Source organism: Pristiophorus japonicus, chromosome 30, assembly GCF_044704955.1.
Source record: "Pristiophorus japonicus isolate sPriJap1 chromosome 30, sPriJap1.hap1, whole genome shotgun sequence".
Taxonomy (NCBI): domain Eukaryota; kingdom Metazoa; phylum Chordata; class Chondrichthyes; family Pristiophoridae; genus Pristiophorus; species Pristiophorus japonicus.
Genome location: NC_092006.1, coordinates 2898900 through 2925148, shown reverse-complemented (window position 1 = coordinate 2925148; position 26249 = coordinate 2898900). Strand labels below are relative to the sequence as shown.

The 26249-nt window shown below is 56.3% G+C and overlaps 1 protein-coding gene across 1 annotated transcript in view; it reads left to right on the top strand.

Annotated features, from left to right (window-relative positions):
- Positions 1-966: 966 nt before the first annotated feature.
- LOC139240153 (zinc finger protein 687-like) overlaps positions 967-26249 on the top strand; it is a 53925-nt gene continuing 28642 nt past the window's right edge. Inside the window, exons 1-2 of the mRNA XM_070868539.1 lie at positions 967-1136; positions 7182-7299. The gene's annotated coding sequence lies outside the window, so the exon portion shown is untranslated. The remainder of the gene's footprint in view (positions 1137-7181; positions 7300-26249) is intronic.

Below are 26249 nucleotides of genomic sequence, written 5' to 3'. Positions count from 1 at the left end.
CCTTGTTAGTCCTCCCCAAATGCACTCATTCTTTGTAAAATGGATGGCAATGCTGCATTAGAACCGCAGAAACTTCAATTATCATAAACTTTTAATTTAGTGTGTCTTGACAGGAAGTAATGCATTTAATAATTTTTTATTTAATTGCAATGGAAGCAATGCAAAGTGCCTTTATATAACCAGCAAGGCATCTCGCTCAACACTGACTCCTGTTGGGAGGCAATGGAACTGCAGCAACATGCAGGAGCCCAGGGAGCAAACCTGACCTTTGAGCCGCCTGGTTCGACTGCGCTCCCAGTACTTCCGGCCGGTGACGGCGGACTGACTGACAGCCGGCCGGACCAATCGGAGCCGAGGGTTCTCGCTTCGGGGGGCGGGACAATGGAATGCGGGCGCTATTTGCGGGGGAGGAGGGCGCCCGGAGGCGGCGTTGGGGAGATGGAGCGTTAGTCTCGTCGACGGCGACGGAAAGAGCGGCGCAGAGCGGGCGGAGGAGCGCAAATGTCGGCCGTAAGGGCGGAGCCAATGGGAGCGGGCGGCGCTGGGAGTGATTGACAGCGGCACGGGCCAATCGGAATGGCGCAGCGCGCTGACTGACAGGCAGGCAGCCAATCAAAACGCGTTTTGCAATCCCCGGGGGCGGGACTTGGTGCATTTTTCACTTAAAGCCCTTTTATTCGCGGATTAAAAGCCCCAAATTGTCGGCAAATGGTCGCAAGGGACGGGGGAAGGCAGGGGGAAGGTTCGGGGACCAAGAAAAGCGGCTTGTGGGCGGCAGAAGGGCGTCGGATAATGTTGTGAGCCGGCAGGCAGCGAGCTGGACAGGCCCGCGGCAGGGGGCAAAGGTCAGGAAACTTCCTTGACGACGGCCGGTGGGCGGGACCCGGGCCCGCGATCACGTGGGCAGCCGGCCAATGGGAGTCCGGGAACCGGCGGGGCGGGCTGACGGACAGGCGGCGCGGCCAATCGGCGTCGAGGAAGCGGCCGGGCCTCGGGCTGTGGGAGCGAGGAGGGTCCGGCCATTTATTTATTTATTTATTTATTTATCGGGCCCCCCCAAAAAAAAAACCTCCCGGAGTTTGAATTGTTCCCGGAGCCGCGAGCGGCCGCGGGGGAGCGGAGCGGAGCGGAGCAAGGTGCCCTGAGGGGGAGAGAGGGACTGAGGGAGGGAGGAGTGAGGGGAGGGGGAATGGAGGGAAGGAGTGAGGGGGAGGAGAGGAGGAAGGTGCCCAGGGGGGGAGTGAGGGACTGAGGGAGGGAGGAGTGAGGGGAGGGGGAATGGAGGGAGCAAGGTGCCCTGAGGGGGAGAGAGGGACTGAGGGAGGGAGTGAGGGGAGGGGGGGAGGGACTGAGGGGAGGGGGAATGGAGGGAAGGAGTGAGGGGGAGGAGAGGAGGAAGGTGCCCAGGGGGGGAGTGAGGGACTGGGGGAGGGAGGAGTGAGGGGAGGGGGAATGGAGGGAGGAAGGTGCCCTGAGGGGGAGAGAGGGAGGGATGGAGGGAGGAAGGTGCCCTGAGGGGGAGGGACTGAGGGAGGGAGGAGTGAAGGAGTGAGGGGAGGGGGAATGGAGGGAGGAAGGTGCCCTGAGGGGGAGAGAGGGACTGAGGGAGGGAGGAAGGTGCCCTGAGGGGGAGGGACTGAGGGAGGGAGGAGTGAAGGAGTGAGGGGAGGGGGAATGGAGGGAGGAAGGTGCCCTGAGGGGGGAGAGAGGGACTGAGGGAGGAGGGAGTGGGGAGGGGGGGAGGGACTGAGGGGAGGGGGAATGGAGGGAAGGAGTGAGGGGGAGGAGAGGAGGAAGTTGCCCAGGGGGGGAGAGAGAGAGGGAGGGAGGAGTGAGGGGAGGGGGAATGGAGGGAAGGAGTGAGGGGGAGGAGAGGAGGAAGGTGCCCAGGGGGGGAGTGAGGGACTGGGGGAGGGAGAGTGAGGGGAGGGGGAATGGAGGGAGCAAGGTGCCCTGAGGGGGAGAGAGGGACTGAGGGAGGGACTGGGGGAGGAGTGAGGGGAGGGGGAATGGAGGGGAGGAAGGTGCCCTGAGGGGGGAGAGAGGGAGTGAGGGGGAGGAGAGGAGGAAGGTGCCATGGGGGGGAGTGAGGGACTGGGGGAGGAGTGAGGGGAGGGGGAATGGAGGGAGCAAGGTGCCCTGAGAGGGAGAGTGGGGGAGGGACTGAGGGGACGGAGAGTGGGGGAGGGACTGAGGGGATGGAGGGGGGGGGAGGGAGAGTGGGGGAGGGACTGAGGGGATGGAGGGGGGGAGGGAGAGTGGGGGAGGGAGAGTGGGGGAGGGACTGAGGGGATGGAGGGGGGGAGGGAGAGTGGGGGAGGGACTGAGGGGATGGAGGGGGGGGGGAGGGAGAGTGGGGGAGGGACTGAGGGGAGGGGGAATGGAGGGAAGGAGTGAGGGGGAGGAGGAGGAAGGTGCCCAGAGGGGGAGAGAGGGACTGGGGGAGGTGTGTGGGGAGGGGGAATGGAGGGAGGAAGGTGCCCTGAGGGGGAGAGAGGGACTGAGGGAGGGAGGGAGAGTGGGGGAGGAGTGAGGGGAGGGGGAATGGAGGGGAGGAAGGTGCCCTGAGGGGGAGAGAGGGACTGAGGGAGGGAGGGAGAGTGGGGGAGGAGTGAGGGGAGGGGGAATGGAGGGGAGGAAGGTGCCCTGAGGGGGAGAGAGGGACTGAGGGAGGGAGAGTGGGGGAGGAGTGAGGGGAGGGGGAATGGAGGGAGGAAGGTGCCCAGGGGGGGAATGGAGGGGAGAGAGGGACTGAGGGAGGGAGAGTGGGACTGGGGGAGGAGAGGAGGAAGGTGCCCAGGGGGGGAGTGAGGGACTGGGGGAGGGGGAATGGAGGGGAGGAAGGTGCCCTGAGGGGGAGAGGGAGACTGGGGGAGGGACTGAGGGAGAGAGAGTGGGACTGAGGGAGGGTGGGGGAGGGACTGAGGGGGAGGAGAGGAGGAAGGTGCCCAGGGGGGGAGTGAGAGACTGGGGGAGGGAGAGTGGGGGAGGGTGTGAGGGGAGGGGAGGAAGGTGCCCTGAGGGGGAGAGAGGGACTGGGGGAGAGGGGGAGTGAGAGGGAAGGAGTGAGGGGGAGGAGAGGAGGAAGGTGCCCAGGGGGGAGTGAGGGACTGGGGGAGGGAGAGTGGGGAGGGGAGGAAGGTGCCCTGAGGGGGGAAGAGAGGGACTGAGGGAGGGAGTGGGGGGGAGGGAGAGGGGGAATGGAGGGAAGGAGTGAGGGAGAGGAGGAAGGTGCCCGGGGGGGGAGAGAGGGGGGAGTGAGGGACTGGGGGAGGGAGAGTGAGGGAGGGACTGAGTGGGGGAAGTGCCCAGGGGGGAGGGAGGGAGGGAGTGAGTGAGTGAGGGGAGGAGAGGAGGAAGGTGCTTAGGGGGGGACTGAGGGAGAGTGGGACTGACTGAGGGAGGGAGAGAGAGTGGGACTGAGGGAGGGAGGGAGGAGGATAGGAGGAAGGTGCCCGGGGGGGGAGTGAGAGGAGGAGGGGGGTGGGGGGGGGGGGAAGGAACTGAGGAAGTGAGTGAGAGGAGGAAGGTGCCCGAGGGGGAGTGATGGAGAGAGAGAGAGAGAGAGATATGAGAGGAGTGGGGGAGGAGCATGGTGCCCAGGGGGGAGGGAAGGAAGGAGGGAGATGGGGAATGAAGAGAGAGGGGACTGGGGGAGGGGTGGGAAAGTATGGGAGGGAGAGGAACAGAGTGGAGGGGGGTGAGAGGGAATGATGGGGGAGGAGAGGGAGCAGAGTGGCCCAGGAGCAAGATGCCCAGGTTTATAGTCTGGGTGCTCTGTCTGGGGGGGGGGGGGTGGAGAGAGAGGCCCTGGGCTGCAGCTGGGCCCAGAGCCTGGTTGGGGAGTGGTGGGGGTGGGGGGGGGGGGGGGCAATGGAGAGAGAGAGAGAGAGAGAGAGAGAGAGAGAGAGAGAGAGAGAAAGGGGGGGAGAAAGAGAGATTGGGGGCGATAGAGGGGAATGGGGAGAGAGATTGGGAGAGGGCAATGGGGGAGGGAGGGGGAAATGGCTGGAAAATGTGGGAAAAGGGGATAAAGTTGGGGGTAGGTTGAGAGGGAGAGAGAAAAGTTGAGGGGAAAGGAAAGATTGGGAGAGAGGGGGAAAGGTTTAAAGAGAAGGAAGAAAGGGTAAGAGGGATGGGGGGGAAGGTTGAAACGCGAGGAGAAACGTGGGGGAGAAATGCTGGTTGAAAAAGAACGGGGAAATGTTGGGAGACATGTTGGAGGGGAAAAGGGTTGTTGAGCAAGATAAGGGCTCGTGGTATTGGGGGTAATATACGAACATGGTTAACGGACAGAAAACAGAGCAGGAATAAACCGGACTTTTTCGGGTTGGCAGACTGTAACCAGCGGGGTACCACAAGGATCAGTGCCTGGGCCCCAGCTATTCACAATCTGTATCAATGATTTGGATGAAGGGATCGAGTGCAACGTGTCCCAAGTTTGCTGACAATACAAAGCTAGGTGGGAGAGTAAGCTGTGAGGTGGACACAGAAATGCTGCAATGGGATATAGTCAGGTTAAGCAAGTGGGCAGTAAGATGGCAGTTGGAGTATAATGTGAGGTTATTCACTTCTGTAGCAAGAATATAAAAATAGAATTTTTTTTTTTAAATGGTGAGAAACGATTAAGTGTTCAGAGAGATTTGGGTGTCCTGGTACAAGAGACAACAGTTAGCATGTACAGCAAGCAATTTAGAAGACAAATGGAATATTTGCCTTTATTGCAAGGGGTTGAAGTATTGTAGCCGATTAAGTACTTTTTTTTTTTAAAGTGTGCTCACTGTTGTAATGTGGGAAACGTGGCAGCCAATTTGCGCACAGCAAGCTCCCACAAACAGCGATGTGATAATGACCCAGATCATCCGTTTTTGTTATGTATTGATTGAGGGATAAATATTGGGGAGATTTTCCCCAGCTCTTATTCAAAATGGTGCCATGGGATTCTTTATATCCACCTGAAAGAGCAGACGGGGCCTCGGTTTTAATGTCTTATCGAAAGATGGCACCTCCGACAGCGCAGTATGGCGCTCCCTCAGGACCGCCCCTCCGACAGCGCGGCGCTCCCTCAGCACCGCCCCTCCGACAGTGCAGCACTCCCTCAGTACCGCCCCTCCGACAGCACAGCGCTCCCTCAGTACTGCCCCTCCGACAGCGCGGCGCTCCCTCAGCACCGCCCCTCCGACAGTGCGGCACTCCCTCAGTACCGCCCCTCCGACAGTGCGGTGCTCCCTCAGTACCGCCCCTCCAACACTCCCTCAGTACCGCCCCTCCGACAGTGCGGCGCTCCCTCAGGACCGCCCCTCCGACAGTGCGGCACTCCCTCAGTACCGCCCCTCCGACAGTGCAGCGCTCCCTCAGTACTGCCCCTCCGACAGTGCGGCGCTCCCTCAGTACCGCCCCTCCGACAGTGCGGCACTCCCTCAGTACCGCCCCTCCGACAGTGCGGCACTCCCTCAGTACCGCCCCTCCGACAGTGCGGCGCTCCCTCAGTACCGCCCCTCCGACAGCGCGGCGCTTCCTCAGCACCGCCCCTCCGACAGCGCGGCGCTCCCTCAGTACTGCCCCTCCGACAGCGCGGCGTTCCCTCAGTACTGCCCCTCCAACAGCGCGGCGCTCCCCTCAGTACTGCCCCTCCGACAGCGCGGCGCTCCCCTCAGTACTGCCCCTCCGACAGTGCGGTGCTCCCTCAGTACTGCCCCTCCGACAGCGCGGTGCTCCCCTCAGCACCGCCCCCTCTGACAGTGCGGCGCTCCCTCAGCACCGCCCCTCCGACAGCGCGGCACTCCCTCAATACTGGATTTATGTGCTCAAGTCTCTGGCGTGGGAGTGGGACTCGAACCCACAACCTTCTGACTTGGAGGCAATTGTGCTGCCCACTGAGCCACAGCTGATACAACTGCAAGTAACCGATTGGATGGATGCAATCGCATATATTCAAGGGCACTCGATCTTAGTACGGGGGGCTCCGGAGCTGGGAAGGCAGTATCCTGTTTGGGTGCTCTCCCATGTCAAGGCTCACACGTGCTGGAGGACCATTTGGGTGAGGGGCTGGGGTCAGTCAACGCTCAGGGAACCCGAGCCCAGCTCGCCTTTGGTAGCGTCAGCAGACCGGAAGGAAAATACAATTTGGAAACAAACTAATAGTTTTTATATTTGTGATGTGAAGAAAGATTTACAAGGATGGTACCAGGACTGAGAATGTAGAAGGCTTTAAACCGTGAGGTGTCCTGATGGATCCCTTTTTAAAGTTCTGACTGGGTTGGTTGGTGTCGATGTAGAGAAGATATTTCTACTGGGGGAGCAGGAGCGTGAGAGAGACCAGAACTGGGGGCTATCAATATAAAACAGTCTCTCATTAATCCAGTAGGGAGTTCAGGATTTAGAGCTTGTGTCGAATGGGCCGATACTCTCTGGAGTTTAGAAGAACGAGAGGCGATCTCATTGAAACGCACTCGATTCTGAGGGGGATTGACAGGGTAGATGCAGAGAGGGTGTTTCCCTTCCTGGGCTGGGGAGTCTAGAACCAGGGGGTGTCACAGTCTCAGGATAAGGGCTCGGCCATTTAGGACTGAGATGAGGAGGAATTTCTTCACTCGGAGGGTGGTGAACCTTTGGAATTCTCTGCCCCCAGAGAGCTGCGTCTCTGAGTATATTGAAGGGGCTGAAGGCAAATCGAGGGATCGGGCGGGAAAGTGGAGCTGAGCTGGATGATCAGCAGGCGATCTGATTGAACGGGTTTGTGGCCTCTTGCTGTGCCCAGGCTGCCTGCTTTGCCTGCACGACCCACAGTGTCGGCTCTTGGAGAGCCATTCATTGGCTGTGAAGCCTTTTGGAATTTCCAGAGGTTTTGATTGGCACGTCAGAAATAAAGATTTGTGGTGGTGGAGCGGGTGGTTTTGTCAAAACTATTTTGAAGAAGAGCTGGGGATTTCTCGGTGGTATCTGGGGGGCCAATATTTATCCCAAAACCAACAACGCTTTTTTTAAAAAAAAAAAAGCACTTGATATGAGTCGTTGTTACATTGCTGAATGTGGGAGCGAGCTGCCGTAAAATGGCTACTGCGTTTCCCACATTGCAAAATGGCAGCTGGTTACTATTCCCCTCTTAATGTCACTGACCCCTCTCTCTCTCTCTCTCTCCTTTTTCTCTCTCTCTCTCTCTCTCTCCCCTTCCGTTTCAGGTGGAGTTACCGTGCGACCTTGTGTACGGGGGCTACGTGTTGTGTAATCCATGGACCTGAGACTGCGAGGCTCCTTTCCCGCTCCTCGCGACGTCCCGTCTCTCCAGCGTTCCCACAGGTACCGTCTTGTTCCAGCCGCCTGCGCGCGCGCTCTCTGGGGCTTATCGCTGACCCCGACCAGACATTTTTAAAGAGTCGGGGGCGGAGAGAACCTTGGGATAAAAATGTGCTGTGCGTTCTAATCTCTAAAGGAATGTTTGACTGTACTCTGAGCAAAGGCGCCAGTATTTCTGCAACACGAGTAATTTTCAGATCTGTGCAGGTCCACAGATCCCCGAAAGTAGCAGGCCAGCTGGATAAGGCGGTTTAGAAGACATACAGCATGCGTGCCTTCATTAGCCGAGGCATAGAATACAAGAGCAGGGAGGTTATGCTTGAACTGTATAAAACACTAGTTAGGCCACAGCTGGAGTACTGCGGGCAGTTCTGGTCACCACATTACAGGAAGGATGTGATTGCACTAGAGAGGGTACAGAGGAGATTTACCAGGATGTTGCACTGGAGAGGGTACAGAGGAGATTTACCAGCATGTTGCACTGGAGAGGGTGCAGAGGAGATTTACCAGGATGTTGCACTAGAGAGGGTACAGAGGAGATTTACCAGGATGTTGCACTAGAGACGGTACAGAGGAGATTTACCAGGATGTTGCACTAGAGAGGGTACAGAGGAGATTTACCAGGATGTTGCACTAGAGACGGTACAGAGGAGATTTACCAGGATGTTGCACTGGAGAGGGTACAGAGGAGATTTACCAGGATGTTGCACTAGAGAGGGTACAGAGGAGATTTACCAGGATGTTGCACTAGAGACGGTACAGAGGTGATTTACCAGGATGTTGCACTAGAGAGGGTACAGAGGAGATTTACCAGGATGTTGCACTAAAGAGGGTACAGAGGAGATTTACCAGGATGTTGCACTGGAGAGGGTACAGAGGAGATTGACCAGGATGTTGCACTAAAGAGGGTACAGAGGAGATTTACCAGGATGTTGCACTAGAGACGGTACAGAGGAGATTGACCAGGATGTTGCACTGGAGAGGGTACAGAGGAGATTTACCAGGATGTTGCACTAAAGAGGGTACAGAGGAGATTTACCAGGATGTTGCACTGGAGAGGGTACAGAGGAGATTTACCAGGATGTTGCACTAGAGAGGGTACAGAGGAGATTTACCAGGATGTTGCACTAGAGAGGGTACAGAGGAGATTTACCAGGATGTTGACTGGACTGGAGAATTTTAGCGATTAGGAAAGATTGGATAGGCTGGGGTTGTTTTCTTTGGAACAGAGGAGGCTGAGGGGAGACCTGATTGAGGTGTATAAAATGATGAGGGGCCTGGATAGAGTGGATAGGACGGACCTGTTTCCCTTGGCAGAGGGGTCAACAACCAAGGGGCACAGATTGAAAGTAATTGGGGGAAGGTTTAGAGGGGATTTGAGGGGAAATTTCTTCACCCAGAGGGTGGTGGGGGTCTGGAACTCACTGCCTGAAAGGGTGGCAGAGGCAGAAACCCTCACCACATTTGGATGTGCGCCTGAAGTGCCGTAACCTACAGGGCTACGGACGAGAAAGGAAAAGTGGGATTAGGCCGGGTGGCTCTTGGCCGGCCGGTGCGGACACGATGGGCCTCCCGCGCTGTAACTTTCTCTGATTCTATTCTACGATCAGCCATGAGCAGGGAGGTCTTACTGCAGTTGTACAGGGCCTTGGTGAGGCCATACCTGGAATATTGTGTACAGTTTTGGTCTCCTAATCTGAGGAAGGACATTCTTGCTATTGAGGGAGTGTAGCGAAGGTTCACCAGACTGATTCCCGGGATGGCAGGACTGACATATGAGGAGAGACTGGATCGACTAGGCTTATATTCACTGGAATTTAGAAGGATGAGAGGGGATCTCATAGAAACATATAAAATTCTGACGGGACTGGACAGGTTAGAGGCAGGAAGAATGTTCCCGATGTTGGGGAAGTCCAGAACCAGGGGTCACAGTCTAAGGATAAGGGGTAAGCCATTTAGGACCGAGATGAGGAGAAACTTCTTCACCCAGAGAGTGGTGAACCTGTGGAATTCTCTACCACAGAAGTTGTTGGGGCCAGTTCGTTCGATATATTGAAAAGGGAGTTAGATGTGGCCCTTACGGCTAAAGGGATCAAGGGGTATGGAGAGAAAGCAGGAAAGGGGTACTGAGGTGAATGATCAGCCATGATCATATTGAATGGCGGAGGAGGCTCGAGGGGCTGAACAGCCTCCTCCTGTTCCTACAATGTTAAAAGTAAAGCGAGTGAATATTTGCAACAGAAAGATTTAAAGGGGATCGAGACACTTTCGGAGCGCGGAACAAGCACGACCTCGGGACTTCCCAAAGCGCTTTACAGACAACGGAGCAGCTTTTGAAGTGAAGTCATTGTTGCAATTAGGCATGGATGTCGGAAACGCAGTATCCAATTGGCACACAGCAAGCAGCAATGTGATAATGAGCAGATCATCTGTTTTTAGTGATGTTGGTTGAGGGATGCAGTTGGCCTCCAGGACACCGGGGAGAACATCCCATGGGATCTTCGATAGCCACCTGAGAGCAGACGGGGCCTCGGTTAAACGTCTCATCCAAAAGACGGCCCCTCGGGCTCCCTCAGTACTGCACTGTGATTTTATGCTCGTGTCTGTGGAGCGGGTTCTGAACTCGCGACCTCCTGAGGCGCGAGTGCTCCCAGCTGAGCCACAGCTGACACGTAGCTGATCTCAATAAATCACTTGCCCTCTGTTAATGCGTCATCACCAGCAGAAGGTAGGGGAACAGCCCAGGCCACACAGGAAACCACAAGAGGCACACATCCTACCCTGGGCACGACCGTCTGTGTCAAGCGGCAGCTTAAAGCTGCACCCCCGCCCCCCGCCCCTGATTTCACCGGTTCAAAAAGCAATATTAAATGTGTGGTTCGGCGAAGGAATTATTTTCAGAAATGGCCGCAGTCATTAATGCCCAAAGAGGAAGCTGTCACGGTGAGTGGGGATGGGGGTTATAACCTCTCTGCTATCTGTCGCCACTTCAATCCCACATTCTCCCTTTTATGTGTGCGTGTGTGTGAGTGTGTGGTTTGCAGTGTGTGTGTGTGTGTGTGTGTGTGTGTGTGTGTGTGACATACTGCATGTGTCATGCGTGTGTGTGTGAGGCATTGTAGCATTCCCTCTGTGTCCCTCTTCTTCCTCTCCTCCAACAAGACCACCTCTTAAAATCCACCTCTCGGGCCAAACCTTTGGAACCCACCACCCCACACCATAACATAAGAAATAGGAGCAGGAGTCGGCCATTCGGCCCCTCGAGCCTGCTCCGCCATTCAATGAGATCGCGGCCGATCCGATCATGGACTCGGCTCCACTTCCCCATAACCCTTCACTCCCTTATCGTTCAAAAATCTGTCTCTCTCCGCCTTAAATATACAATACGCTTTGGCGAGGTGTCCTTGTTTTACATTTTTCAGTGAAGCATCTCAGGATTTTTTGACGTTAAAGGTGGTATGTCAATGCCAGTGTGTGAGACGCAGTGCATTGTATCGTGTCTGTGTAACACACAGCGTTAGAATGGCCACGTCTTGACACTGACGGTGTGTGAAGCTGATTGCACTGAGTTCAGGCGAGAAGCTCGGCTGCCGCGTGTCCTAACTCGCACCCAGTCCCGCTCACCCATCACCCGCTGTGCTCACTGCCCCGTGTCCTAACTCGCACCCAGTCCCGCTCACCCATCACCCGCTGTGCTCACTGACCCCGTGTCCTAACTCGCACCCAGTCCCACTCACCCATCACCCCCTGTGCTCGCTGACCCCGTGTCCTAACTCACACCCAGTCCCGCTCACCCATCACCCGCTGTGCTCACTGCCCCGTGTCCGAACTCTCACCCAGTCCCGCTCACCCATCACCCGCTGTGCTCACTGCCCCGTGTCCTAACTCACACCCAGTCCCGCTCACCCATCACCCGCTGTGCTCACTGCCCCGTGTCCTAACTCGCACCGAGTCCCGTTCACCCATCACCCCCTGTGCCCCATGTCCTAACTCGCACCCAGTCCCGCTCACCCATCACCCGCTGTGCTCACTGACCCCGTGTCCTAACTCGCACCCAGTCCCACTCACCCATCACCCCCTGAGCTCGCTGACCCCGTGTCCTAACTCGCACCCAGTCCCGCTCACCCATCACCCGCTGTGCTCACTGCCCCGTGTCCGAACTCTCACCCAGTCCCGCTCACCCATCACCCGCTGTGCTCACTGCCCCGTGTCCTTGCTCACTGCCCCGTGTCCTAACTCACACCCAGTCCCGCTCACCCATCACCCGCTGTGCTCACTGCCCCGTGTCCTAACTCGCACCGAGTCCCGTTCACCCATCACCCCCTGTGCCCCATGTCCTAACTCGCACCCAGTCCCGCTCACCCATCACCCGCTGTGCTCACTGACCCCGTGTCCTAACTCGCACCCAGTCCCACTCACCCATCACCCCCTGAGCTCGCTGACCCCGTGTCCTAACTCGCACCCAGTCCCGCTCACCCATCACCCGCTGTGCTCACTGCCCCGTGTCCTAACTCTCACCCAGTCCCGCTCACCCATCACCCGCTGTGCTCACTGCCCCGTGTCCTAACTCACACCCAGTCCCGCTCACCCATCACCCGCTGTGCTCCCTGCCCCGTGTCCTAACTCGCACCGAGTCCCACTCACCCATCACCCCCTGTGCCCCATGTCCTAACTCGTACCCAGTCCCGCTCACCCATCACCCGCTGTGCTCCCTGCCCCGTGTCCTAACTCGCACCCAGTCCCGCTCACCCATCACCCCCTGTGCTCGCTGCCCCATGCCCTAATTCGCACCGAGTCCCGCTCACCCATCACCCCCCGTGTGCTCACTGCCCCGTGTCCTAACTCGCACCCAGTCCCGCTCACCCATCACCTGCTGTGCTCACTGCCCCGTGTCCTAACTCTCACCATGTCCCGCTCACCCATCACCCCCTGTGCTCACTGCCCGGTGTCCTAACTCGCACCCAGTCCCGCTCACCCATCACCCCCTGTGCTCACTGCCCCGTGTCCTAACTCACACCCAGTCCCACTCACCCATCACCCCCTGTGCTCACTGCCCCCATGTCCTAACTCGCACCCAGTCCCGCTCACCCATCACCCCTTGTGCTCACTGCCCCCGTGTCCTAACTCGCACCCAGTCCCGCTCACCCATCACCCCCTGTGCCCCATGTCCTAACTCGCACCCAGTCCCGCTCACCCATCACCCGCTGTGCTCCCTGCCCCGTGTCCTAACTCGCACCCAGTCCCGCTCACCCATCACCCCCTGTGCTCACTGCCCCGTGTCCTAACTCGCACCCAGTCCCGCTCACCCATCACCCCCTGTGCTCGCTGCTCCGTGTCCTAACTCTCACCCAGTCCCGCTCACCCATCACCCGCTGTGCTCACTGCCCCGTGTCCTAACTCACACCCAGTCCCGCTCACCCATCACCCGCTGTGCTCACTGCCCCGTGTCCTAACTCGCACCGAGTCCCGTTCACCCATCACCCCCTGTGCCCCATGTCCTAACTCGCACCCAGTCCCGCTCACCCATCACCCGCTGTGCTCACTGACCCCGTGTCCTAACTCGCACCCAGTCCCACTCACCCATCACCCCCTGAGCTCGCTGACCCCGTGTCCTAACTCGCACCCAGTCCCGCTCACCCATCACCCGCTGTGCTCACTGCCCCGTGTCCTAACTCGCACCCAGTCCCGCTCACCCATCACCCTCTGTGCTCACTGCCCCGTGTCCTAACTCGCACCGAGTCCCGCTCACCTATCACCCGCTGACCTACATTGGCTTCCGGTCTGGCAACGCCTCAATTTCAAGATCTCTCCAGCCCCGACACCTTTCCCTATCTCTGTAACCCCCTCCAGCTCCTACACCCCTCCCTATCTCTGTAACCTCCTCCAGCTCCTACACCCCTCCCTATCTCTGTAACCTCCTCCAGCTCCTACACCTTTCCCTATCTCTGTAACCTCCTCCAACCCTCCGAGATCTCTGCGCTCTTCCAATTCTGCCCACCTGAGCATCCCCCGATTTCCATCGCTCCACCATCGGTGGCCGTGCCTTCAGCTGCCTGGGCCCCAAGATCTGGAACTCCCTCCCTAAACCTCTCCGCCTCTCTCTCCCCCATTTTAAGACACTCCTTAAAACCTCTGTCTGTGACCCAGCTTGTGGTCACCTGTCGCTAATATCTCCCCATGTGGCTCAGGGTCAGATTTTGTTTGATTACATTGCTGTGAAGCGCCTTGAGACGTTTTCTCATGTTAAAGGCACTATATAAATGCAGGTTGTTGTTCTGTGCGAGGGGCCTTCGCCAGTGCAGCTTTTTACTGCTGCCCCTTCAGTTTAAACGAAGCAACCCTGCCGGCTGATGGGATGGACGGGAATTATACAAAGTACTTTTGCTTCATGAACTCTGTGAAAGGAATGTACGCAGGTGTGTCAATGTGTCAGCTGTGGCTCAGTGGGCAGCACACTCGCCTCCGAGTCAGCAGGTTGTGGGATCAAGTCCCACTCCAGGGACTTGAGCGCATAAATCTAGGCTGACACTCCAGTGCAGTGCTGTCGGAGGGGCAGTACTGAGGGAGCGCCGCACTGTGCTGTCGGAGGGGCAGTACTGAGGGAGTGCCGCAATGTCGGAGGGGCAGTACTGAGGGAGTGCCGCACTGTCGGAGGGGCGGTACTGAGGGAGCGCCGCACTGTCGGAGGGGCAGTACTGAGGGAGTGCCGCAATGTCGGAGGGGCAGTACTGAGGGAGTGCCGCACTGTCGGAGGGGCGGTACTGAGGGAGTGCCGCACTGTCGGAGGGGCAGTACTGAGGGAGCGCCGCAATGTCGGAGGGGCAGTACTGAGGGAGTGCCGCAATGTCGGAGGGGCGGTACTGAGGGAGTGCTGCACTGTCGGAGGGGCGGTACTGAGGGAGCGCCGCACTGTCGGAGGGGCAGTACTGAGGGAGTGCTGCACTGTCGGAGGGGCGGTACTGAGGGAGTGCTGCACTGTCGGAGGGGTGGTACTGAGGGAGCGCCGCACTGTCGGAGGGGCGTCTTTCGGATGAGACGTTAAACCGAGGCCCCGTCTGCCCTCTCGGGTGGATGTAAAAGATCCCGGGGCCACTATTGGAAGAAGAGCAGGGGGAGTTCTCCCCGGAGTCCTGGGGCCAATATTTATCCCTCAACCAACATCACTAAAACAGACGATCTGGGTCATTGTCACATTGCTGTGTGTGGGAGCTTGCTGTGCACAAATTGGTTGCCGCGTTTCCCACAATACAACAGTGAGCACACTCTGAAAGTAATTCATTGACTGCAAAGCGCTTTGAGACATCCGGTGATCGAGAAAGGCGTTATATAAATGCAAGTGTTTTGTTTGAGGAAGGTTGTTAATTGGAGCAGGCGGACTGCAGTGCTGTTCTCGGTACAGACAGTCTGTACCTTCTGTCGCTGGCTCCAAGAACTGCGCTCGCCCCCGTTTGGTGAGACGCATGTGCTAACTATTTAAACCAGACTGGCTCCAGACTGATCCTTGGCCTCTGAGTGCCGACGGGACAACAAGGCCCTGCGCTGCGCCCAGTTCAATTATTGAACCGTGTCTCAGTGCCACTCTCCCAGGTCTGGGCAGGAAGTGTGCTGGCAGCTGTGAACAATGTGTTTTAGCCTGTGGCCTGCCTCCAGTGGCCCGCCTGAGGGGCCCTGTTCATCATTTCTAGTCCAGACTGTGGGAAGCTGTCGGCTATTCGACTGTGGGAGCCATCACCGCCGATCCTAATACTGTCTTTGCTCTGTGTTTTTGCGGGAACTTCATCAGAAACTTGTCTGGAGCCGTTGCCTTAGCTGATTTATGTATGCTCTCTTTTTTTTTGTTCGACTCTCTTCCTCCCCCAGCGGAGGAGGGGGGGCTTGCTGAGGCCAATTGTCTCTCTTAACTGAAAGAAAAAAAGACTTGCATTTCTATGGCTCCTTTCACATCCTCAGGACATCCCAAAGCACTTTACAGACAATGAAGTACTCTTGGAGTGTGCTCACTGTTGTATTGTGGGAAACGCGGCAGCTCAGTTTGCGCACAGCAAGCTCCCACACACAGCAATGTGATAATGACCCAGATCGTCTGTTTTAGTGATGTTGGTTGAGGGATAAATATTGGCCCCAGGACACCGGGGAGAAGTCCCCCTGCTCTTCTTCCAATAGTGGCCCCGGGATCTTTTACATCCACCCGAGAGGGCAGACGGGGCCTCGGTTTAACGTCTCATCCGAAAGATGGCACCTCCGACAGTGCGGCGCTCCCTCAGTACTGCCCCTCCGCCAGTGCGGTTCTCCCTCAGTACTGCCCCTCCGACAGTGCGGCGCTCCCTCAGTACCGGCGCTCCCTCAGTACCGACCCTCCGACAGTGCGGCGCTCCCTCAGTTCCGACAGTGCGGCGCTCCCTCGGCACCGCCCCTCCGACAGTGCGGCGCTCCCTCAGTACTGCCCCTCCGACAGTGCGGCGCTCCCTCAGTACTGCCCCTCCGACAGTGCGGCGCTCCCTCAGTACTGCCCCTCCGACAGTGCGGCGCTCCCTCAGTACTGGCGCGCTCTCGGCGCCGGCCCTCCGACAGCGCGCGGCTACCCAGTCCTGCTGCCGGGCTGCTCACTCATGTCCGCGAGGAGCGGAGAGACCCAGTGACGGTTTGTGGTCGCTGTGGTTGAGGAAGCTGGGCGGGGAATCCCCGCCGTCGTGGCTCACAGGGCAGTCTCCGTCTGTGTGCGCGCTCTCGTCAATCGCAGCTCCAGGGGAGCTCCCGTTCACCGCCCGAGGCACAGACGCAGCCTGCCCTGGTGAGTCAAGTTGCCTCTGAGGCCCCAGAGCCTTGGTAGGTTTCTCTTCTGCTTTTCCTTCCTCCTGAACACGAGGAGCTGCTCGTCCCATCACGTTGGAGCGAACACACTCTCCCTCTCCCTCTGCACATTGTGTTGGAATTGTTGGTCACACCTCCCGTGCCGACCAGCGCAGTGATTGGCTTTTAACCCTTTCGTGTTTGATCGTGCTTCATCTCAGCCCTGCCCCTCCCCTCCCCTCCCCCCACCAGAGTGTGTCCACACCATTCGTCAAAGGAAAGTCACGGAGTTACTGGAAATCGGGAGTCACGATCGCACAAAGTCAAAATTGCCGCCCCCCCTGCCCAGTGTTGTGTCCAAATATTCTGTCTATCGTAACATCGTCACTATGTGTTGGTGTGTGACGGACCTCCCGAGATAGTGCAGGCCCATTGCTATAAGATCATAAGGAGCAGGAGTCGGCCATTTGGCCCCTCGCGCCATTCAGTAAGATCACGGCTGATCTTCGACCTCAACTCCACTTTCCTGCACTGTCCCCATATCCCTTGATTCCCTTAATCTCCAAAAAATCTATCTTGAATATCATCATCATAGGCGAACCCTCAAACGAGGATGACTTGCTTCCACGCGAGTTCACAGATGTTTGAATGAAGGACCCGATGTTCCAGTCCTGATCTCCAGTTGAGGGGGTGGAAGATGCCTGTGCGTGGATATTTTTTAACGTGTGGTGACCATTGGGCCAAGGACGTTCTTGCTATTGAGGGAGTGCAGCGAAGGTTCACCAGACTGATTCCCGGGATGGCAGGACTGACCTATGAGGAGAGACTGGATCAACTAGACCTGTATTCATTGGAGTTTAGAAGGATGAGAGGGGATCTCATAGAAACATATAAAATTCTGACGGGACTGGACAGGTTAGATGCAGGAAGAATGTTCCCAATGTTGGGGAAGTCCAGAACCAGGGGTCACAGTCTAAGGATAAGGGGTAAGCCATTTAGGACCGAGATGAGGAGAAACTTCTTCACTCAGAGAGTGGTGAACCTGTGGAATTCCCTGCCGCAGAGAGTTGTTGAGGCCAGTTCGTTTGATATATTCAAAAAGGGAGTTAGATGTGGCCCTTACGGCTAAAGGGATCAAGGAGTATGGAGAGAGAGCAGGAATGGGGTGAATGATCAGCCATGATATTGAATGGCGGTGCAGGCTCGAAGGGCCGAATGGCCTGCTCCTGCACCTATTTTCTATGTTTCTCTGTTGCACGTCAGCCACCACACGGACTTGACAGAGCTCGGCCTTTATCCAGTGGCAAGGGTTAACCAGGACGACTGGAGACCTGCTCTGCGCGCACATATCGCAGTATGGGCTAGCTCCCCTATCCCCCCCCCCCATTTACTGCTTATATTTGATATGGCAGTGTCAACATAACAAAAACAGGTTACTTGCTATATCTGCATACTAACTTTTTGTATTTCATGCACAAGGACCCCCAAGTATCCATGTAGACTAGTCGACGTATTATAGGAAGGATGTGATTGCACTGGAGAGGGTGCAGAGGAGATTTACTAGGATGCTGCCTGGAATGGAGCACCTTAGTTATGAGGACAGATTGGATAGGCTGGGGTTGTTCTCATTGGAACTGAGGAGGTTGAGAGGAGACCTCATTGAGGTGTACAAAATATTGAGGGGCCTGGACATAGTGGATAGTAAGGACCTACTTCCATTGGTGGATGGGTCTATTACGAGGGGGCATAGTTTTAAGGTGGGTGGTGGAAGGTCGAGGGGATTTCAGGGGGGGCTTCTTTACACGGAGGGTTGTGGGGATCTGGAACTCGCTGCCTGGAAGAGTGATGGATGCAGAAACCCTCACCACTTTTAAGAGATGGTTGGATGGGCACTTAAAGTGCAGTAACCTGCAGGGTTACGGACCTCGAGCTGGTAATTGGGGTTAGACTGGATGACCTTTTGTTGGATGGAGCAGATATGATGGTAAGTACGGCAGGGAATCGAATACGGCCAGGGTGATCTCCTGGACTAGTGTCGATCGCCTGGATGGGTCGGAGAGGAATTTTCCCAGACTCAACGACTGAGCCTACACAGCCCTCTGGGGCAGAGAATTCCAAAGATTCACCACCCTCTGAGTGAAGAAATTCCTCCTCATCTCAGTCCTCAATGGCCGAGCCTTTATCCTGAGACTGTGTGACCCCCTGGTTCTCGACTCCCCAGCCCGGGGGAAACATCCTCCCTGCATCTACCCTGTCAATCTCTAAGAATTTTGTATCCTTAAAATCCATTGTGTGCGTGTGCAGAGCGATCAGACAAGAGCAGGCTTGACTCTGACATTCCCCTCAGTGTTGAATAGCCCGCCGGGCTGCAGGTCCCCGTTGCCTCCAGGGGGCGCTGCAGCTGAGCCAGCTCCTGTCAATACCTGAACCCCTCTCCGCCACATACACCAGCAGGGCTGACGGGAGAATGGTCAGGACCAGATATCTTCCCGTCTCCCTAAAGAAGAAAGACTTGCATTTCTATAGCGCCTTTAATGACCTCTGGGAAGTCCCAAGGCGCTTTAAAGCCAATGCAGTACGTTTTTGAAGTGTTGTAAAGTGGGAGATGCGGCAGCCACCAGTGCACAGCAAGCTCCCACACACAGCCATGTGCCAATAACCAGATAATCTGTACTTGGCGATGTCTGTTTTGGGATAAATATTGGCTTCAGGGCACTGGGGAGAATTCCCCTGCTCTTCTTCCAATAGAGGCCGTGGAATCTTTTACATCCACCTGCGAGGGCAGACGGGGCCTCGGTTTAAGGTCTCGTCTAAAAGTTAGCCCCTCCGACAGTGCGGCGCTCCCTCAGTACCGCCCCTCCGACAGTGCGGCGCTCCCTCAGTACTGCCCCTCCGACAGTGCGGCGCTCCCTCAGTACCGCCCCTCCGACAGTGCGACGCTCCCTCAGTACTGCCCCTCCGACAGTGCGGCGCTCCCTCAGTACCACCCCTCCGACAGTGCGGCGCTCCCTCGGTACTGCCCCTCCGACAGTGCGGCACTCCCTCAGTACCGCCCCTCCGACAGTGCGACGCTCCCTCAGTACCACCCCTCCGACAGTGCGGCACTCCCTCAGTACCACCCCTCCGACAGTGCGGCACTCCCTCAGTACCACCCCTCCGACAGTGCGGCACTCCCTCAGTACCGCCCCTCCGACAGTGCGGCACTCCCTCAGTACCACCCCTCCGACAGTGCGGCACTCCCTCAGTACCGCCCCTCCGACAGTGCGGCACTCCCTCAGTACCACCCCTCCGACAGTGCGACGCTCCCTCAGTACTGCCCCTCCGACAGTGCGGCACTCCCTCAGTACCACCCCTCCGACAGTGCGGCACTCCCTCAGTACCACCCCTCCGACAGTGCGGCACTCCCTCAGTACCACCCCTCCGACAGTGCGGCGCTCCCTCGGTACTGGCACTGAGTGTGTCAGTCTGGGGTCTTGAACCCACGCCCTTCTAGCTCTGAGGCGAGAGTGCTACTCAGTGAGCCACGGCTGATGCCAAGAAGTGCTGAAGACTGCTGGTACACCCGACCTTATTCAGTAAATGTCGAGCCGGGTTCTCTGTGGGTGAAAGTTAATTATTATTTTGGTTGGTGTGCACCGTCCGCGGAATGCCTTTGAAGTCTCGAGCCTTCTCTTGTTCCACTTTGAGTTCAAAGCTGCAGTGTAGAGCTTTGTAATGTTCCTTCTGTCCAAGTGTGCTCACCTCACCCCTCAGCCAAAAAAAAGGTCAGTGCACCTCTGAACATTTCTTTCATGTTCCTTCTATTTTCCCGATCCCACCGTCCGACACGCTCCCACCTCCCTGCATCCCCACTCTGCCAACATCCAGGTTCATGGCACCATCTCTATTCTTAACGAGGGGCGGTGCTGAGGGACTGTCGGAGGGGCGGTACTGAGGGAGCGCCGCACTGTCGGAGGGGCAGTACTGAGGGAGCGCCGCACTGTCGGAGGGGCAGTACTGAGGGAGCGCCGCACTGTCGGAGGGGCAGTACTGAGGGAGCGCCGCACTGTCGGAGGGGCAGTACTGAGGGAGTGCCGCACTGTCGGAGGGGCAGTACTGAGGGAGCGCCGCACTGTCGGAGGGGCAGTACTGAGGGAGCGCCGCACTGTCGGAGGGGCGGTACTGAGGGAGCGCCGCACTGTCGGAGGGGCGGTACTGAGGGAGCGCCGCACTGTCGGAGGGGCAGTACTGAGGGACTGTCGGAGGGGCGGTACTGAGGGAGCGCCACACTGTCGGAGGGGCAGTCTCTCATCTCTCTCTCTCTCTCTCTCTCTCTCTCTCTCTCTCTCTCTCTCTCTCTCTCTCTCTCCTCTTTCTCTCTCCTCTTTCTCTTCCCCCCCCTCCCCCTGGGCAATCTGTCCCACACACAGCCCAACCTCTGGGACCCTCTCTGTTCCCCCAGTCCACGCCGCTTGGCTGTGGAGTTTTCACTCATGTTGAACGACTTGTTGAGCTTCAGTTTCTGATTGAAACATTCAATAAGGCCTCCTCTGAGGGGCCTATCGTCCGGTGTAATCTGTGTTTTAAACCGTGGCCTGTGCTGGAGTAAAATCTTATTTTTGCAAGTTGGAAAAGCAGGTGTTCTGTTGCTGTTAGGAATGACGGTGACATTTCGAAATAGCTGCTGTGGGAGCGTGTGTGAGAGCGCGTGCGTGTATATAGCATCTTTAATACAGTAAAACGTTTCCAGGCGCTTCACAGGAGTGTTATTGGATACTGAGGCACATGAGTTATTAGGGCAGGTGAGTAAAACCTTGGTCAAAGAGGTCGGTTTTAAGGAGCTTGTTTAATGGAGAAAGAGGTAGAGAGGTTTAGGGAGGGAGTTCCAGAGCTTGGGGCCCCAGGCAGCTGAAGGCACGGCCACCGATGGTGGAGCGATGGAAATCAGGGGGGTGCTGGAGGCCAGAATTGGAGGAGCTGTCCTTAACTCTTGTCCCAATTCCTGCCCGGTGTCTCTCTGTGTTTCCCCAGCACTGGCCCCTCCCTCCCGGGCAGTTTCTCTCCGTTCCTAGATGCTCTGAAGTGTGTATTTATCTGGTGCTCGTCATGAGCTTAAACCGCTGTCGACCGATGCTGTCATTGTCATAGACAGTCCCTCGAATCGAGGATGACTTGCTTCCACGTCATAAAGTTCACCGGTGTTTCAATGAAGGACCTAATATTCCAGGTCCAGAACTCCATCCTGAAGGGTGGAAGATGCCTGTGAGTGGATTTTTTTAACGTGGGGTGACCATTGCACACCAGCCACCACACGGGCTTGTCAGAGCGAGGTCTTGGTCCAGTAGCAAGGATTAACCAGGACGACTGGAGACCAGCTCTGCTGCATGGACCCAGTGCGCCCACATGTCGTAGTGTGAGCTGAGCCGTGCTGCCCCTGGGCCCTCGCCCCTCTTGGGGGCCCCGATCATATCCCTCCAGTCTCCCGCTGCTCCCTCGCCGCTCCTGCAGTATCTGCCCACGCTCCAATCACCGACCTGGACCTTGATGACGTCCCTTTTCACTGCCGTTGCTCTCCTGCTCCAGCACGTGCTGCTCCCTGGAATGGTGCACAGCCTGCTGGGCTAGGCCGCCACGCTGTAGTGTGCTGGGAGTCATCCGGTTGGATCATAGCCTTGCATGCACTCCCGGGATATCGTTTTACAACCGCGCCCTATGCACTCCCCGCCCCAATTTCCACATCTCCTGACTCAATCCCGGGATCCTTTAACATCCCGAGACTTCACAGGAACGTAAATCAGGCAGACCATTGACACTGCCACACAAGGAGTGATTGGGACATGGTGACTGTGATCTGGCCAATGCAGAATCTTTAACCATTAACCTCCCCCCTGCCTCGAGATGTCTGCGCTCCTCGAACTCTGCCCTCCTGAACATCCCTGATTTTAATCGCTCCACCATTGGTGGCCGTGCCTTCTGTTGCCTGGGCCCCAAGCTCTGGAACTCCCTCCCTAAACCTCTCTGCTCTCTCCTCTTCCTTTAAGACGCTCCTTAAGACATACCTCTCTTTGGTCACCTGCGCTAATTTCTACTTATGTGGCTCGGTGTCAAATTTTGTCTGATAATCGCTCCTGTGAAATGCCGTGCGATGTTTCACTACGTTAAAGGTGATCGATAAATACAAGTTGTTTGTATTCCACTCTCCCCACAGGATCAATTCGCTTGCCTGCTTCCCTTAACCTTCATGCGCCTCAGAATGCCAGAGCGATTTCTATCCATGAATCATAGAATCACGCGCGGCACAGGACAAAACCATTTGGCCCATCGTGGATCTCTCGTTCAATCAGTCCCACTCCCCCCTGCTCTTTCAAGTATCTATCCAACTCCCGTTTGAAAGTCACTGTTGAATCTGCTCCCACCGCCCTTTCAGGCAGCGTGTTCCAGACCATAGAATTATACAAAATTTACAGCACGGGAGGAGGCCATTCCGGCCCATCGTGTCCGCGCCGGCCGACCAAGAGCCACCTGGCCTAATCCCGCTTTCCAGCTCTCGGTCCGTAGCCCTGTGGGTTGCGGCACTTCAGGTGCACATCCAAATGTGGTGAGGGTTTCTGCCTCTACCACCCTTTCGGGCAGTGAGTTCCCCCCCCCCCCCAGACCCCCACCACCCTCTGGGTGAAGACATTTCCCCTCAAATCCCCTCTAAACCCCCCCAATTACTTTCAGTCTATGCCCCCTGGTTGTTGACCCCTCTGCCAAGGGAAACCGGTCCGTCCTAGCCACTCTATCAGACCCTTCATAATTTTATCCAATTAGTCCCACTCTCCCTGAACTTTTCCCCCGGGGCCCTGTATTTTTCCCCTTCCAAGTATTTATCCAATTCCCCGTTTTTTTTTTAAAGTTACCATCTGCTTCCAGGCAGCCTCCAGTTCATAATGACCCACACCGTAAAATAAATTCTCCCCCGCACCACCCTGTTCCTGTTCCTTGCTGCTTGCTTTTGCCCCAATTTGCCCGTCTAGCCCCGGGGGGGGGGGCACTGCTGTGGGCTGGAGCGTCCCCTTTAAAACCAGCACACCCGACTCTTCCTGCGCCGTGGAGAGACAACATCTTTTGAGTTGAAACATCTCCCTCTGCTCACTGCTCCCCCCCCCCCCGGCATTTCAGCCGTGCTGCCTAGAAATATTTGTGCTTGCGAGTCTAAGAAAGGAGAGCGAGAGAGAGAGAGAATGAAGGAGGTTACAGCCGGGATGAATGATGTCAGAGCCTGTAGAGCCAGTTTCTGAAAACACAGCGTGGGGGTGTCCATCAGCAGCAGAGCAAGGAGGAAGTGCTTGTGTGTGTGTGTGTGTGTCTGCCTCGTCTGATTGCTAAGGAATAAACACTCGAAATTGAAACCCCTTGCTTCGGTCAAAGCCCAACGATGGAGGTTCTGACGAGTGAGTAGAGTTTGAGGGGAGGGGGTCGGGTGGAATTCTAATCTGTGTGTTTTTGCTGACGGGAAACTGCTCAGCCTCCCGTTCTTTCTCCGCCCTCCCCTCCTCCCCTTTTTTTAAGCTGTGTCTGTTGGGACCAGGAAGCAGGAGGTCACCCTGCACAAAAAAAGCCTCAAAATAAAAACACTCAGAGAATCACAGAAATTCACAGCACGAGAGCAGGCCATTCGGCCCATCGTGTCCGCGCCGGCCGACCAAGAGCCACCCGGCCTAATCCCACTGTCCCGCTCTCGGTCCGTAGCCCTGTGGGTTACGGCACTTCAAGCTGCACATCCAAATGTGGTGAGGGTTTCTGCCTCTACCACCCTTTCAGGCAGTGAGTTCCACCCCAGACCCTCACTGCCCTCTGGGTGAAGACATTTCCCCTCAAATCCCCTCTAAACCGCCCCCCAATTACTTTCAATCTATGCCCCCTGGTTGTTGACCCCTCTGCCAGGGGAAACAGGTCCGTCCTAACCACTCTATCCAGGCCCCTCATCATTTTATACACCTCAATCAGGTCTCCCCTCAGCCTCCTCTGTTCCAAGGGAAACAACCCCAGCCTATCCATTCTTTCCTCATCGCTAAAATTCCCCAGTCCAGGCAACATCCTGGTAAATCTCCTCTGTACCCTCTCCAGTGCAACATCCTGGTAAATCTCCTCTGTACCCTCTCTAGTGCAACATCCTGGTAAATCTCCTCTGTACCCTCTCCAGTGCAACATCCTGGTAAATCTCCTCTGTACCCTCTCCAGTGCAACATCCTGGTAAATCTCCTCTGTACCCACTCCAGTGCAACATCCTGGTAAATCTCCTCTGTACCCTCTCCAGTGCAACATCCTGGTAAATCTCCTCTGTACCCTCTCCAGTGCAACATCCTGGTAAATCTCCTCTGTACCCACTCCAGTGCAACATCCTGGTAAATCTCCTCTGTATCCTCTCCAGTGCAACATCCTGGTAAATCTCCTCTGCACCCTCTCCAGTGCAACATCCTGGTAAATCTCCTCTGCACCCTCTCCAGTGCAACATCCTGGTAAATCTCCTCTGTACCCTCTCCAGTGCAACATCCTGGTAAATCTCCTCTGTACCCTCTCCAGTGCAACATCCTGGTAAATCTCCTCTGCACCCTCTCCAGTGCAACATCCTGGTAAATCTCCTCTGTACCCTCTCTAGTGCAACATCCTGGTAAATCTCCTCTGTACCCTCTCTAGTGCAGCATCCTGGTAAATCTCCTCTGTACCCTCTCCTGTGCAACATCCTGGTAAATCACCTCTGTACCCTCTCTAGTGCAACATCCTGGTAAATCACCTCTGTACCCTCTCCAGTGCAACATCCTGGTAAATCTCCTCTGTACCCACTCCAGTGCAACATCCTGGTAAATCTCCTCTGTATCCTCTCCAGTGCAACATCCTGGTAAATCTCCTCTGCACCCTCTCCAGTGCAACATCCTGGTAAATCTCCTCTGCACCCTCTCCAGTGCTACATCATGGTCAATCTCCTCTGTACCCTCTCCAGTGCAACATCCTGGTAAATCTCCTCTGTACCCTCTCCAGTGCACCATCCTGGTAAATCTCCTCTGCACCCTCTCTAGTGCAATCACACCTTCCCTGTAATGTGACCAGAACTGCACGCAGTACTCCAGCTGTGGCCTAACCGGTGTTTGATATAGTTCAAGCATAACCTCCCTGCTCTTGTATTCTACGCCTCGACGGCCTGTCTCGGCCTCGGCGACCAAGGTGAACTTTGCCGTCCTGTAAGGGCCACATCTAACTCCCTTTTGAATATATCTTAACATCCATGACCCTTGCACCAGGGAGACAACATATCTATCTATTCCTCTTACAATAGAATCCTCTACCATGATAGCTCTCCCACTCTTTTTCCTGCCCTCCTGTGCAGCAGAGTCACCCCTGGTGCCATGAACTTGGCTGCTGCTGCTCTCCCCTGATGAGCCACCTCCCTCAACATTATCCAAAAGGGTATATCTGTTTTGGAGGGAGGTGACGACCTTCCTTCCATGGCTCTTCCTGATGGTCACCCATTCCCTATCTGCCTGTGAAACCTTTACCTGCGTTGTGACCAACTCACTAAACGTGCTATCCACGACTTGCTCAGCACCGCGGATGCTCCATAGTGAATCCACGCGCAGCTCCAGTGCCGCAATGCGGTCTGACAGGAGCTGCAGCTGGACACACATCCCGCACACATCGTAGCCAGTGTCCCTGACTTTTCACATAGCACAGGAGGAGCATGACACGCCTCTGGGCTCTCCTGCCGTGACTTAACCCTCAGATTAACTTAATTTGGCAACAACACCAAAGGTTTCCTACTGATAAGAAAAGAAAAAGAAAAAATACTCACCGATCATTTACCCGCTAGGCTGTGACGTCACACTTCGATTTCTTTTTACTTCTATTTTGACTCTTGTCGCTGCCCCAGCTGGCTTCTCCCGACTGCTGGTCCTCCCACTGCCGCTGGTCTTTGACAGGCCACAAGCATCCCGCTCTCGCTGGCTGCTCTCTTTTTTTCTCTTTTTTTTCCTTTTTTTTCTCTCTCCTTTGTGTCTCTCCCTTTTTTCTCTTTCTTTCTTTCTCTCTCACTCTCTCTCTCTCTCTCTCTCTCTCTCTCTCTCTCTCTCTCTCTCTTTTCCCTCTCTCTCTTCCCCCCCTCTCTCTCTCTCTTTCCCCCTCCCCTCTCTCTCTTTCTTTCCCCC